The 14,950-nt window shown below is 36.3% G+C and overlaps 1 protein-coding gene across 1 annotated transcript in view; it reads left to right on the top strand.

The window, feature by feature from the left end:
• Positions 1-14,950, top strand: part of THOP1 (thimet oligopeptidase 1) — a 499,186-nt gene that overhangs the window by 769 nt on the left and 483,467 nt on the right. The gene's annotated exons all lie outside the window — the stretch shown is intronic.

Raw genomic sequence — 14,950 nt, 5'->3', positions numbered from 1 at the left:
AGGTGTAAACAGCATCTTTGAAAATATGTTAGAATGATATATGTATAACTCTTGACAGAAAATATCTGGATAAACTCAAAAATAATGGGGGGACAAATTCTGAACATTGCGGTTTTAAACTTAGAAAGTTGTTAGAATAAAAGGTCTTGTGTTGCTATACATTTTCTGAAGGATATATCTGAAACTCAAATGCCTGTCATTATTGAGTGAATTCAGTTCTCGATGGTTTGCTATAAAATCTAGAAATCTATAAATTTTATGAGAAATAGACTAAAAGTATGAATATGCTTGCGAAAATCTGGACAGTTGAGAGGTATGATTTATGTGCTACTAACAAGGTAATTAGAAACGTATTTTTTATTTTATTGTTATGGGAGTAAGCTGGGCCACTACCAAGTATATCTAAACTGGCTATTTTACTGATAACGTGTGGTACTAGATACTTTGAAGTTCATTTACGTTTTAAGTGGGAGCAAGCTGGGTATTGTTATAAATAATGCATACCGTGTAATACTATTTCTTGAATGTTATGTATTTCAAAGAAGGGCACTGTAGCGGCTGGACATCGTTCCGAACAGACCTGTCATAATTGGCCACCGTAGATGAATGATAATCTTGGAAGCTGTGTGTTAAAAATGTTACACATTTAGTTACACAGCTAAAGAGTTTGTATATATAGAAAGTCTCAAACCAACAGGGAACAAAGACGAAGCAACTTGTATCGATAACTTAAGCAATCGGTTGAAAAATGATATGACATGGTGTAAATGCAAGTTAAAACGTTACATTTAGATCTTAAAATAAATTAAGTACGTAAAAACGGGGTAAGGCAAGAGGACTGCAGTTCCTTAAGATCTGAAGAGTTCTGCAACAGGGTTTAGACTAAATAGACAGCCCCCCAGCATCATTGCAATGTGTTATACTGACAACTTTCCAATCCGTTCTTGATCTAACAATAAGGTAAGAAGTTCATGTAGGGAAGATTGAAACACCCAAGCTTTTTATTTGCGAGCATTTTGCTGTATGCTTGTTTGATGCATCTGGATTAACATCATTTTGAAGTTTTTATAGAAACAGATTGCCAAGTACAGATAGAAAGTCCAGGAGATTATTTTAACCATAAAGATCTTAGAAATGAACAAACGTTTCACAGCAGGCAGTCAGATTAGAGCTTGTCTATCGTCACTCCAACATTTCAAAATATTGTTAGAGTGATGGTCTTTTTACTTTAAAAATACATTGGTATTTAGTTTTTTGCAGATTATACTTCATATTTTGTATTTTAGTGATTATACTTCATATTGATTTCTTTATAAATCAATCATGTCCAAGTAAGGTAAGCAAGTAATGGGGACATAGTTGCCTTATTTGATTCATATCGTAGCTGGAAACACTCAAGACTTGTTTGATGGCTGTTTGGAATTTGGGAATATGTGAAGTGTCGATCTGGAAATAATTATGTCTTCAGCAGAAGTAACAGTCTCACTATATTCTATGCATTCTCTGTCAGAAAGGCATAGGCTTTTGTGGGCATTTTAATTGTGCTCATGTATGTAAATATTGTTTTGGTTTTATCTTTCATGAAGTATGCATCTTGCTAGCTTGCATTTATGGTATTCCACTCTTTTCTTATTCTGTTTGCATGCTTATTAGCTTGCATTGTCCTGAATCTTTACTACATACAAGACTGTGTCTGTTTAACATTCTCACTTGCTCATTAATTAAAAAAAAATAGTGAGTGTTGAATTTATGTGGTATAATCTTTTTACTGAAGGACTTAAGTATTTTCAAAATACCCATGATGTTTAACTTTAAAATACTTAGAAACTGGCTAAGAAGGAACACTGTGTCTGTTAACTTGTCTGAAGTACTGCCATTTAACAGTATTATTTTGTATTGTCTGCACGTGTACATCCAACAGCAGAACTGCTTTGTAGAGTCTGCCCATTAAGAAAGTCATGTTCTCTTCCACTTTTGGGCAGCATCATACAGCAGACTAGGACTCGAGTATTTACTGCATGAAAAGCTACATCCGTCTGCTTTACACTGATAAAGAATTCACTTTTCAGAACATATTAAATTGCAATGATCCCTATAGTGTTTTCTGTTTATTGCCACAAAAAAAAAGTTTTATCATGGACAAACTAGTAATAAAGTAATAACTGACATGGCATAATTTACTTAAAATATCCCCACTAAGTTTTCTTGATCTGTGGACCTGGTTAGGCTGAGTGATGTATGGCATTCAGTACCTGATTGATAGGTATGTAAATGTGAGTGTTGATGTAACAAAGCTTGTGAATGGTGTATCATTTTGTAGTGGTTCCAAGTCTGTGCTGTAATATATAATGAACAAAATGTAATTCAAGTAATACAAATAAAGTAAGTAAAGCATATCCAGCCACAGGAGAGCACCATTTATCCTTAACACCAACCAGCCACATACATGAGATGCACATGAGTGGGGCTGCTACCCCCTTAACCCTGAGCTGCAGAAATTGCAAAGGGTTAATGGAGATGTAAGCCTCCTCATACACTTTGATAGGAAGCTGTTATATTACACACACACACAATGTTGAGCTTTATTTTTTATTAGTTATACTCAGGTGTACTGTTTCTTATTATCACTTCAAGGAATAATGCTGTGCAATTTAGCACTACATCATAGCTGGGAGTGAGATGTCCTAATAAGACATTACAGGGGTGTGCACTGTGGTGAGTTTTCCTACTGTAACCTATGGAGTTTTACAGCTGTGTTTCACTTGAGGATTTTTCAGGATATTTTAAATTTATATTGTTCCCTATTTGTTTATTGTACTATGAACTGAATAACTTTGGGATTGATGCATATGTTGGACGTGGGTACTAAAATGATAAGGCTGTAATACACGTAGCATAAGTTTCACTTTAATAGTATATATTTTCTGTTGGCTGCCAAAAAATCAATTACTAGTCTACACCTACTGCATTTGAGATATTGAATATTATAAAAGTGATAAAATAACTAGAAGAGGGATCTTTAGAAAAGAGAAGGCTCAAATTACATAGATGTAAATGGAAATTATGAGAACAATACATGCAAAGTAATGTTGAGAAGGAGTGCGGCTTAAGAAAAGGCAGGAATTCATTAATTTTTTTTGTAATGTTGAATTGATGATGGTAGCAAAAAATATATATGTGATGTATTTAAATGGAAAAATGTTAAAATGGCTTGCTTTCTTTTCTGTGACAATTTAATAAAGGTATCTTAAAAAAAAAAGTATGTACAGGTTAGCAAAACAAGTGTGCAGCAATATAAAAAAAAACCTGTCAGCAGTAGTGTATGGATTCGAGAGTCTGTGTTTGCCTGTCGTAAAGAAGTCTCTAAAAATGGACCACATGCCCTTGAAAAGCAAATTTTAAAAAGTCTTTATACAAGATGCATCCTAAGTTGTAGGTGGTGGTTTATACTTGACAGCTGTATGAACTGAAAGTGAAATATAAACCAGGGAAGTAGCTACACATTGCAGATAACAAAGTTGTGTATCGTTTTGAAAAGAAAAGTAGAGATTCTTTGTTCCTAGTAAATTTGAAATTACCCAAAAATCAAATTTCAGAAGTGCAGTGATATTAATTTAGAAATTCAGTTATTGGAATGGGCTGAAGTGAGACGCAAGTTGTTGACTGGGAACAATTATTTTGTCAGACTTTATCATTGAACACTATCAACCAAAACAGCAGATGCTTGGTAAGGTGCATGAATTGCATTTGAGAACAGTAAGGTATAAAGAAAGAGCAAAAGATAAAATATTGGCTAGGGTGTTGATTCAGTGAAAAAAAGTATTGCAGCAATGTTCTATTGACAGTGCATGGCATAACAGTTCAGAGAGAAAAAAATCCTTGCATACTTGGTTTCAGGTTCTTCATGGTGCTAAGTGGGCAAAATTTTGTTTCCATTTTAGAAAGAACTGTATCTAGTATCTGTCAGCTTCTTATTGCTAAATTATGCAGCTCACCAAATTCTCTTTTAGCTCACTAACATAAGAATCCTTAGTCTCTGTAGGTTCTTATAAGTTCATAGGAGGTTACTAGGCTAATGATCATAGGGCCTTTATAAGCCTAGCCATGTTATACCCGTGTTTCCTAATTGAATGGTTAGGTGATCATTATTCACAGAGTCTGTGATCAGCACCAACTGCCCCTGTCCATGAGGGACATGGGTGCCACCCCCAGGGTGAATTTACAGTTTTCCATCCAGTTGTCTAGGTTGCACTTGAATGGGGTCATTGAGGAGCTCTGCTTCACATGAATTGGGAGTTTATTCTAGAGGAGCAGCAATATTGGGGAGATGTAGCTGTCTCTCCAGCATGTTCAGTTAATGTCACAGACTAGGCTGAGATCCCTGGAACAAGCAATTTTGCACCATTTGATTTGCAAATGTGCAGCACTTCCATTAGGGCAGGGTCAGAGACAGCTCTGTAGGCGAGGCACAAGTCTCCTGTCAGCAGCCTGTAGGATACAGAATACGGTGATAGGGCTTTCATTCTTTCCATGTAGGTCAGTTTTTTGGAGGCCCTTAATTTTCTTGGTGAGTCTACAGCTGCTGCAGGTGTCTTGAGGTGCATGGCAAAGGGAGTGTTGTACTCTTGGTGGTCTGATGAGGGTCAAGTACAGAAGAGTTGTAACATCCTTAGTCTTGGATGCAGTGCCCTTACTTATGAGATATGCAATGTAAAAGGCTTTCCTTACCATGGTGGACACATGGTGATCGAAGTTTAGATTGCTATCAGCCCGTGTTTCCAAATCTCACACCACTGGGTTTGAGTGTAGGGGGGGGGGTGCTGTCAGTATTGCAATTTGCAGGGACTTCCTCTTTATCAAAGTGGATGATGATAATTCACTCTTTTGCCTTTAGTTTTAGTCTATGGCTTTTAGTCTGGCGTTGGCACCAGTTATTTGTCTGTGTTAACCTCTTTTGTAATCTGTTAACCTCATTTGGGTACTCTGTTATTCTGCCCAGTTTACAATCTTCAGTGAACTTGGTAAGCCACAGGCCATTTACTTTTGCCTGGACTTTTGAGAAATAAATTCCAAACAGTAGAGGTCCCAGCACAGATCTATGTGGTACACCATTGGTAACTGGCCTACCGGTAAAGGTGGAATCCTCAACTTTGGCAATATGCATCCTGTCTGTGAGCCAGTTGGCTACCTGTGTAGGGACGTATGGATTATACCCTAGCTGGGAGAGTTTCACAATGATACCCAAGTGAGGGATTTTTGTCAGTAGCCTTGGCTGAGTCATGATAGGCAATATGTACCTTTTTTTTTTTTTTATTTTATTTTTGTTTTTGCCTTCTTCAAGAATGTCACCAAAGCCATGGATGAAGTCTACCAGGTTCATTAATTATGATTTACCCTCAACAAAGCCGAACTGGGTTAGGTCAAGTGTTTGAAAGTTGCCTATGTTCTTGTTGACAAGGTCCATGATAATTCTTTACATGGGCATGCAGATAAGGCTGGTTAGGCTTATGGGTCTATAGTTCCTAAGGTTGGTTGATGGACTGTCTTTGTGCAAGGGGATTACTGTTGCTGTTATCCACTCTGCTGGAACAAAGCCAGTGCTCAGGCTGAGGTTGGAGATTGCCAAGTGGTTCCACTAGTTCTTGTTTGTTTGTTTGATAAGGAATCTGGGAAGTTTAGTCCCATAGAGGCCATTTTTTTGGCCTTGGAGAGTGGATATGACTTGCTTTTTGGAGATGCTTGGCTTTCCCTTTTAGATTTCAGACATAATTAAAGAATGCCTTATGATTATCCTTGGCTAAGGATGCTAATTTGGCTCCATAACTAGCTTTAGAGGACTTTACAAGATATCTGGTATGCTTGCCCAAGCTGTGGAGAATATTCTTCATCTTCTGAGAAAGTTCCCTCTTGTTCTTGGACAGCAGTTTATTCCTTTTGTTATATAACCCATTTATACTCTAGGTCCACCATGGTGGCCTGTTTGTGGTGGTTTTTCTGGAGGACCTGGTTTTGATCCAGTCAGGTACAGCCAAGTCTGTACAGTTGCTTATGTGGTTATACAGGGCATTTGTGTACTCCTCTACATAGAAGTCATTGTTGGTTGTGTTAGCAGGGAGTCTAAAACTTGATACCATAGCCTAGTAGGCTGTAGTTTTTCTTTGGAGAAATTTCAGTGTTTTTGAAGCTTTGGGGATGTCAAGTCTAATTGTTGGTTAGAATGAGACAGATCTATGGTCTGACCTTAACAGAGATGGCAATGCACCCAGGATAGTGCAGTGACCTCCAATGTTGGTGAGTACTAAGTGTAGGACATTTAAACCTCTTTTGGAGGTGCAGACTAGCTGTTTCAGGGCATTTGTACTGATAAAAGTCCAGGAACCTCAGGGTGAGCATGTTTGTACATGTATACATCGCCCAGTCGATGGAAGGATAGTGGAAGTTTCCCATGACCAAAGTGTTTGGCTGTATAGTGAGTAAGTCCAGGTAGGCGGTGTGCATCTTTTTGTTCATGGTGGGGGACTTACAGCTAGCAATGATGTGGCATGGTGTTTTACCTATAGTTAGTTGGACCTGTAGTAGCTCCAAAGTGTCGTACTGCTTAACCAGTCTCGGTGTATTTTGTTTTAATGAAGATGCATACACTTCCACCTTTGGTTCTTACACTCTCGTTTTGGGGTTGGAACATGTGGAAGGCATTGTAGTCTTGCATGGCTGGGGTGCGCTCCGCAGCCTTGAACCATGCGTCAGGGACTGCACAGACATCAGCATCTTCCAAGGTGAGGAGTGCTTCTAGAGAGTGCAATCTCTTGTTTAGGCTTCTAGCATTAAGCAGCATAAACTTGAGTTTGTCTTGTATGGGATTTATTTGCATTGGAAATTTTTGACATTGCCTGAAAATGGCACTATGGGAAGTCCAACAAGAAAGGTAAAAAAAAAACCCCACTAAAACGAGAAAAACAAAGCACTGACTAGGACAAGACGAAATGCACAAATAACTCCATTGAATATGCAAGTGCTTTCATAAAGGAAAATACCAATACTTCATCAGACAAAAGTGTAGAAACACATGATTCTATAAATACCCTAAAAAATAACATGACTTGATCAGCTGACGAAAGAAAAAAAAAATCAAATGGTCAATTAAAAAAAACATTCAAAAAATGTTATTAAAACATTATTTTAAGTCTTGAAAAACATGTCCCCTGAAAAAACGATTCCTACACCAAATGTGTACATTATGTTAAAAAAACAAACTAAAATTGTTTTGAATGGCTTTTTAATTGAATATTTTAATTTATTTCTTTTGTCAGCTGATCATGTCATTTGATATGTTTCTACACTTTTGTCTGAAGAAGTATTGGTATTATCCTTTAAGAAAGCACTTGCATATTAAATTGAGTTCTTTTTGTATTTCATGTTGCCCTAGTCAGTGCTTTTGTTTTTCTCATTTTAGTACTATGGGGAAGGAAATCACCTTTGTCAGTATTGAAATCCTAGGGGAGACAGGTGAAGATCATCTCTGGCAAAGCAGCATGGTCTCTCAACCATGTCTTCCCAGGCTGACAGATACTGGATCCTCCTGGATTGACACCAGAAGCTAAGCCAATTATTGAAGTAAATTGTTTTTTCTTTATTGCATCATCCTAGGTGAAGGAGGAATGCTGCTTGGGGCTAGGGACATGCCTGTTTGGGACACAATCGGAGAGGTCAATCATGTCTCTCCTCATATAGTCCAGAGAGGTACGTCACTTCAACATGTACTATGACAGAGTCATAATGGTAATAGTTGTGTGACTGAGTGTGTGCATGATTTGACAGATTCTGGCAGCTGACAGGCAGCTGACAGTGTCCTTCTCTGGTCCAGCCTGTTGAAGGGAACATCTGTGTGTCTCTTTATGGTGTCACCTATGACCAAGACAGTTAATTTTGAAGTGTTTTGTGTTACAGACACGTGTGTGGTATACCGGATTTTATTTTAGAAGTGGATGTCAGTATACATTAGACAGTTACTACATTTCCCTCAAGATGCTGGTGTCCTTCAAGCTGGCCGGAGAAATGGTTGGAAACTGTCCATTATGGCAGGTTTTTACCATAACTAATAGTGGAGAGTGAGCTAGTTTGACCAGATTTTGCTTTAGAATTCACAAAGGGGCTTATTCTTTTGAAGGCTAGGGGTGAAAACTATGGCAACACTTCTCAGTGCTCAACATAATTGCCTGCTATGCAGAAGAGAAGTTTGGGAGGGTTCACTACCAGATGCCTAGGAGAAAATACATTCAAGGCATTTGTGTCTGTACAGGGTACTGCTGAACCCTGTTATGCGGTGCTCAGCTATGTGCAAACATGAGGCTTAATTATAGGCAAAATTAAACACCAACAGGAAAGTACACAATGAGCTTTCTTGCAGTAATCTCCAAGTCTGATGAGGCTCAGACTACATACTTCTGCCACAAGGGTGTAGGCAGGGCTCTCCTAATTTAAGATGGCTGGAATAGTGTTCAAGTGTAACAATGCAGACTAATTTCAGCAGATCTGAAGCTAGTCTATAATGTGTAATAGCTACTTAAAGCAACAGCACTGCTTTTTTTTTAAAGTGCAGACAAGTACAGTAAAAAAAATCAGTACAAACGAGCGAGACAGGCAGAAACACTAAATCACAAACCAAGCGAAAAACAGGATATCCAACAGCTGCAAATGAAATTCTTTAACGTAAAACAAGTTTAATATAAAAACTCTGCTCGTTCGATTCTAAAATTTTATGTAATTCAAAAGTTAATTAAACTAGAAGTGGAAGCTTAAATGTTTGAATATTTAAATGTACAACAAAACGGAGACACAATCGTGCTTTGATGTCAAAAATACTGTACTAAAACCAAAAACCGGCGTGTCAAATGTAGTTAGAAGTAATTCCTTTATTTACTGATGCGCTTTTCGTCCGATTAAATACACTAACTTCATCAGATAAAGTGAGCTGTTACTTTTTAAATAAGCAGAGAAATGCATCAGCTGACATTCGACATTTAAAGCAACATACCTTATTTTTAAAATCCTTCTTGTTAAAAAAAACTTTTTATATTAAAATGCTTCTATTATTAGTAAATTGTTACAAATCAACTACATCCATTTCCACAATTAAAACCAGGTTTGACATTGAACTAATGAAGGACCCATCCTATTAGCGGATTACATTAGCCAGTCCATTCCAAGCAGCAGCGGCAAATGTAAAACTATTTTAAACCCAATAGAGTTTAAAGGTAAATTATAATATCGATCTACAATTACTGGAACAACAAAGTACTAATAAGTCCTATTAAAACATACAGATTATTCATCAATCTATCTGCAAAGACTTTTTAGTTTTAATATAGGCATAATTGAACACATATCATTCAGACCCGGTAAATTATATGCATATAACCGGATCTGCCAAAGTAATTCCAATCTCTCCAATTCTACCTCTGTTGGTCCCCCTCTCATATTTGGAACCAGCTGATCCAAAATCCAAAACTTAAATGCATGGCTAGGATATTCCGAAATATACTTAGCCAATGCATTTTCTTGTTTAAGTTTACCTATGCTATAAACAGGTTCAATCTACGAATTGTCTTGCCCACATAAAAGCATGGACAATACTGTCACTTAGCTAGGTAAACCACCATTCTGGAATTACAATTATATTTTCCTTTGCTTGTCAAGTCAGAATTATTAATACTTAAAGAATTATTCACTAAAATGTACTTGCAGTATGAACAAGAACCACAATAATTGCATTCCCTTCCGATTATGTATGCTTTCAAATAAATCTTTAGTTTTTATCTCTTCTTACAATAAATTTTAGGTATTTCCCCTACTATATCCAATATTTCCTTACTTTCCTTAAGTATATTCCAATTTTTGCATACAGTATTTTTTAAGTAGTTAAGTAGTTGAAATCAGTATTAAAAGTAAGGATAAAGCTATGCCCAAATCCTGAATTATCTTTGACTGAGGTGGTATCTAGAGAAGCATCCATGAGGTATCAACTAATACATATGGGAACCAAATTTTGGAAGTAATGGATGCTTCTCTAGATACCACCTCAGTGAGACTTCATCAGACAGTTGCAACAAGAATGTTTCAAACAGTATATACAAGTTCAAACCACATCAACTTCCACCAAGCAAAAGGCAAACCCGTCCCCAAGGTAAGCAGGAATGAACAATTAACCCATTGTATGCTTCTTTAAAAATCCAGCTTCTTGTAAAGTATGTATGCAGTAAATATATTTGTATGTGTAAATATAAACGTAGCTCATCAGTTCGAAAACACTCTTAAAAGACCTTTTAAAAGTATATTCAGAAATATTTAAAAACAATGCTAACATTAAAACCAATAGTTAAGGTAACAGTAAAAAGTGAGAAGTCCAAGAATGAAGTGTAAAATTGAAAACAGTATAAAATAAAATACTTTACCACTGTGTGAAAAAGTATTAAGATCTTAAATAACTTTCAATAATAATTAATAATGACAGTTCTAAAAAGTAGGATGAAGAAATATATAATGAAACACTTATATTAGCCCCATGTTGTCTGAATTTAAAACCATCAAGCTAAAAAGCTATAAAGACTGGAGCAGAGAAAACCATCCTGTAAAGGACGTCCGGTGAATATGATAAAAGATGAAATAAGAGTGTACACTTTCACATAAACAACTCTAAATGCAAACACATTCATGTGTAGATAACAACTAAGTGAATGTGAATAACCATGTATATACCTAACTGAACAAATAAGTACATTTTTGACTAGATAAATATTAAACATGCCCTGTTTAAGCAAAAATATGAAACCTTTAATAGAGGAGGTATATCCAAAGGTTGCTGTTGTTGTCTCCCCCCTGAAAAGGTTCGGACTAGCTGGGCTGTTGGAAGATCCAGTTGCCATGTTGAAACAAACGATACAAACAAGCGAGGCAGGCAGAAACACTAAATCACAAACCAAGCAAAAAACAGGATATCCAACAGCTGCAAACAAAATTCTTTAATGTAAAAGAAGTTCAATATAAAAACTCTGCACGTTTTCATCACTCTAAATAGAGTAACTTCTTCAGAAAACAAACCAACAGCTACACAGTAACCGCTTATTTAAAAACTGTTACATATAGTCATGTGGTAGTAGCAACCAATCGTTCGATTCTAAAATTTTATGTAATTCAAAAGTTAATTAAACTAGAAGTGCAAGCTTAAATGTTTGAATATTTAAATGTACAACAAAACAGAGACCCAGTCATAGTGCTTTAATGTCAGGAATACTGTACAAACAGTCCCTCTAGAAAACAAAAGTTTACCTATGAAAATGAGTGATATCATACATAAAATACGCAAATAAATAAAGATGAACAACCTACATGAGGGGTGAATGGTCCTTCTTGCAGAATTTAAACTACTTAGAAGTTAACCATGATGACAATTTTTTGACTATTGACGTGATTGATTTATACACCTCTATTCCCCATTTAGAGGCAGTAGAGTGGATCACACTATCTCTCCAAGATAAAAATGCACCTCAGACATTGATCTAGTAACAGAACTCATAGATATTATTCTTACCAATAATTGTTTTTACATTTAATGGTAAGATCTTTTTACAAAAACACGGGGTAGCCATGGGCTCCCCTTGTGGGGCTAGCCTAGCAAATCTTTTCATGGCATACTGGGAAAAGTTATTTATTTTTGACAAACCTGAAATCAAAGCCTTCTTGGTGTACTACACTAGATTTTTAGACATTTTTATTATTTTAGAGGTAATGAGATTAAAGCACTACAACTTGTAGATTTTTTCAACTCCACTACAACATTCTTGAAGTTTCCGTACAAATTTGACCCTATTAGTATAGACTATTTGGATGTTAATTTGATGAAAGACACAACAAATAGGAGATACCGTTCTAAGATTTATAGAAAACCTTCTTACTGTAACTCCTTTCTGCACTATACTAGTGCACATCCATATATGCAAAAATGTTCTATAGTTAAAGGTCAATTTATTAGGGCAGCAAGAATGTGTTCAACAGAATGTGATTTTATAACTGAATGTGAACTACTGAAGGACATGTTTTATAATAGGGGTTATCCTATCCCCCTAATAGAGGATTTAATGGAAGAAATGAGTAGTAAACGATAGAGGAGTTATTACACCACTTTTATCATTACTTAATGTCAGTCGAGTCACATGTTGAGGCTTCTTTAATACCTAAAACACCTGATATTAACCAATTGGCTTTGTCCATGAATGACATTTTGGATAATAACGTGAAAAAAGACACACATAACCAGGCTAGGCAGTCTAAACCTTACGGTGCGTGTTTCATCACTACCTTTAACAAAGACAACGAACAAGTAAAATTAATTTATTTATAAAAACTGGTCCTTTTTACATAAGGATAATTTACTAATGGATAGAGTTGGTCAGTTGCCTAAAGTAGTTTTATAGGAGAGGCTTAAACTTGAAAAGCCTCCTTGAAGGTAAAAATATTAGACCTGGTTCGAGACTCAATGGAACATTCACATGTGGGGTATGTAGGATGTGTAGGTTCATCAAGACTGGTAATTCATTCAAGGTAGGAAGCGATGGCAAGTTTTATATTGAACACAAACTGAATTGTGAATCTAAAGGTATTATTTACTTAGCAAGTTGTAACAACTGTCCGGCATTTTACATAGGTAAAACTGACCGGAAGTTTCGTGAAAGAATTTATGAGCATTCATATGCATTAACTAAAAATAGAACTGAAAATGCTTTAGCTAAACATTAGGGGTGGCCCTCACTCAGTACTCCTTGAAGTACGTGAACTTGAATGGCAACTAGCCTTGAATGCATTTGCATTTCCTGGTTTAAACGAGAACTGTATCCTTTCATGTTTACTTAAATTAAAAAACCTTATGAGATGAATTTATTTTCAAGAGTTAGTATGATTTTACTGACTAATTAAATAACAACTATATTTGTGTAATGGAACATATCCATTACACAATGTAACTATTTAAATTTCTATCATCATGAATTTACATGTATACGGCAAATTCAGTTAATAATTGTTTGGTACACCAACATATTGTTTAGTTTAAAATCCGCATTAGAAAATATTTAGACTTTTAACAAGACAATTCAGCCCTCATGTAGGTTGTTGTTCGTCTTTATTTATTTGCGGATTTTATGTATGATATCACTTATTTTCATAGGTAAACGTTTGTTTACTACAGGGACTGTTTGTACAGTATTTTTGACATCAAAGCACTATGATTGTGTCTCTGTTTTGTTGTACATTTAAATATTCAAACATTTAAGCTTGCACTTCTAGTTTAATTACTTTTGAATTGCATAAAATTTTAGAATCGAACGGTTGGTTGCTACTACCACATGACTGTATGTAACAGTTTTTAAATGTGGTTACTGTGTAGCCGTTGGGTTTGTTTCTGAAGAAGTTACTCTATGTGCAGAGGTTTTATATTAAACTTCTTTTACAGTAAAAAAAATCAGCAAAATGATAAAATACAGTCAGCAAAGTGCAAAGAGAACTTTTTTTTTTCGATTTTTTAGCAGTGGATACTTTGGATTTCAGCAGAATCTCTCCAGACCTCTGGCAAAAGTCACCAAACGTTGAGTTGCTCCAATTAGAAAACCTGCAGCGGTACTGCCCCCTGCACAGACTGGCAGCTCTTTGCACAGCTGGGAACAGTGGGAGACTGTGTGGAGAGCGTTTCCTTTAGAGGATTATAAACTGGAGAAGTTTGCTTATATACAAGGCATAGGAAACCGTGTTTGTGCAGGGCTTTTATACCAGCAGGATGAAAGACTTCTACGCAGTTAATCCCTCAGGCCAGTCGGACAAAAAACACAAACTTTCTACCAGCAGTTTCCAACTTGGATGGGTCAGATTTGTCTCTGCTCCCAGCAGAGTGCAAAAGAACCCTCTTAATATAAAAATGATCTGATTTTGAGCTCAAGTGCCATAACAAATGCTTTACAACAAACAGAATTCCTGCAATATCAGGAATTTATTTATTTATTCCAGTTTGATGACTGGGGAGGTCTACTGGGCTCGGGGAGCCCATTTTCAGTGGAGGCCCAGGAAGAAAAGCTCCAGCAATACATAGCTACATGAATAATTACTAAAACTTTGCATTACTGACAAACCGGTAGCATTCATAAAGAAACAAACAATTACAATTTTGTTTAGGTGTAAAAGACAGGCAAATGGCCTTGAGGCTAGATTTTACAGTGTAGTTATTTATACATAATACAAATGAGCAAGGTTAGCCTGGAGTAAAAGTGGAGGAGACCTTGAGAGGTATAGGGTGAAGAGTACAGTTGCATTTCCTGTTTCAGCAAAGATGAGAATGAAGAAGAGTTTTCGAGGTCATCGCAGGTCCTAAGAGTAGAGGGAAGAGCATTCCATTTTTTGGCTAAGGTGAAGGAAAGCAGAAGTTGACCAGCTGGGCGCTTGGGTTTGTGGATGGTGATTAGGTTTTGGTGGGTAGATCTAAGTGTTCTATGGGGAGTATATGGTTGAATCCATGGAAATAAGTTCACTAATACTAAGAAATTTTCAACAAAATACAGAAAAAAATGCACAATGTAAGAGAACAACACAGAAAAACTTTGCAAAATTTAGAAATATTTTGGCAGACTCTGGAGAAGTTTAGCAAACTCGGAACAGCTTTTATAATACAAGGGGAGGTTAGGAAATATTAGCATACTTTTAAAGCAGCCTAAAAGCAGTACAGTAACCAGCAGATGACATTTCTTTAAGTGCAGGCTGAAAAACGGTGATAAGTTCAACCAAATCAGTTGGAGCAAGTTCTAAAAAAATACCTACATCTGTTTGGAGGTCCAGTTGGTTTTAGAAGTAATCCAAAATCTGAAGTAGTTAACTTCCGATACCCACAGGTTGCAGACCGAATGATCTGGCA

The sequence above is a fragment of the Protopterus annectens genome, chromosome 13.part0 (genome assembly GCF_019279795.1).
Source record: "Protopterus annectens isolate FY-2018-M chromosome 13.part0, PAN1.0, whole genome shotgun sequence".
NCBI lineage: Eukaryota > Metazoa > Chordata > Ceratodontiformes > Protopteridae > Protopterus > Protopterus annectens.
This window is presented reverse-complemented; position numbering and strand designations above follow the sequence as displayed.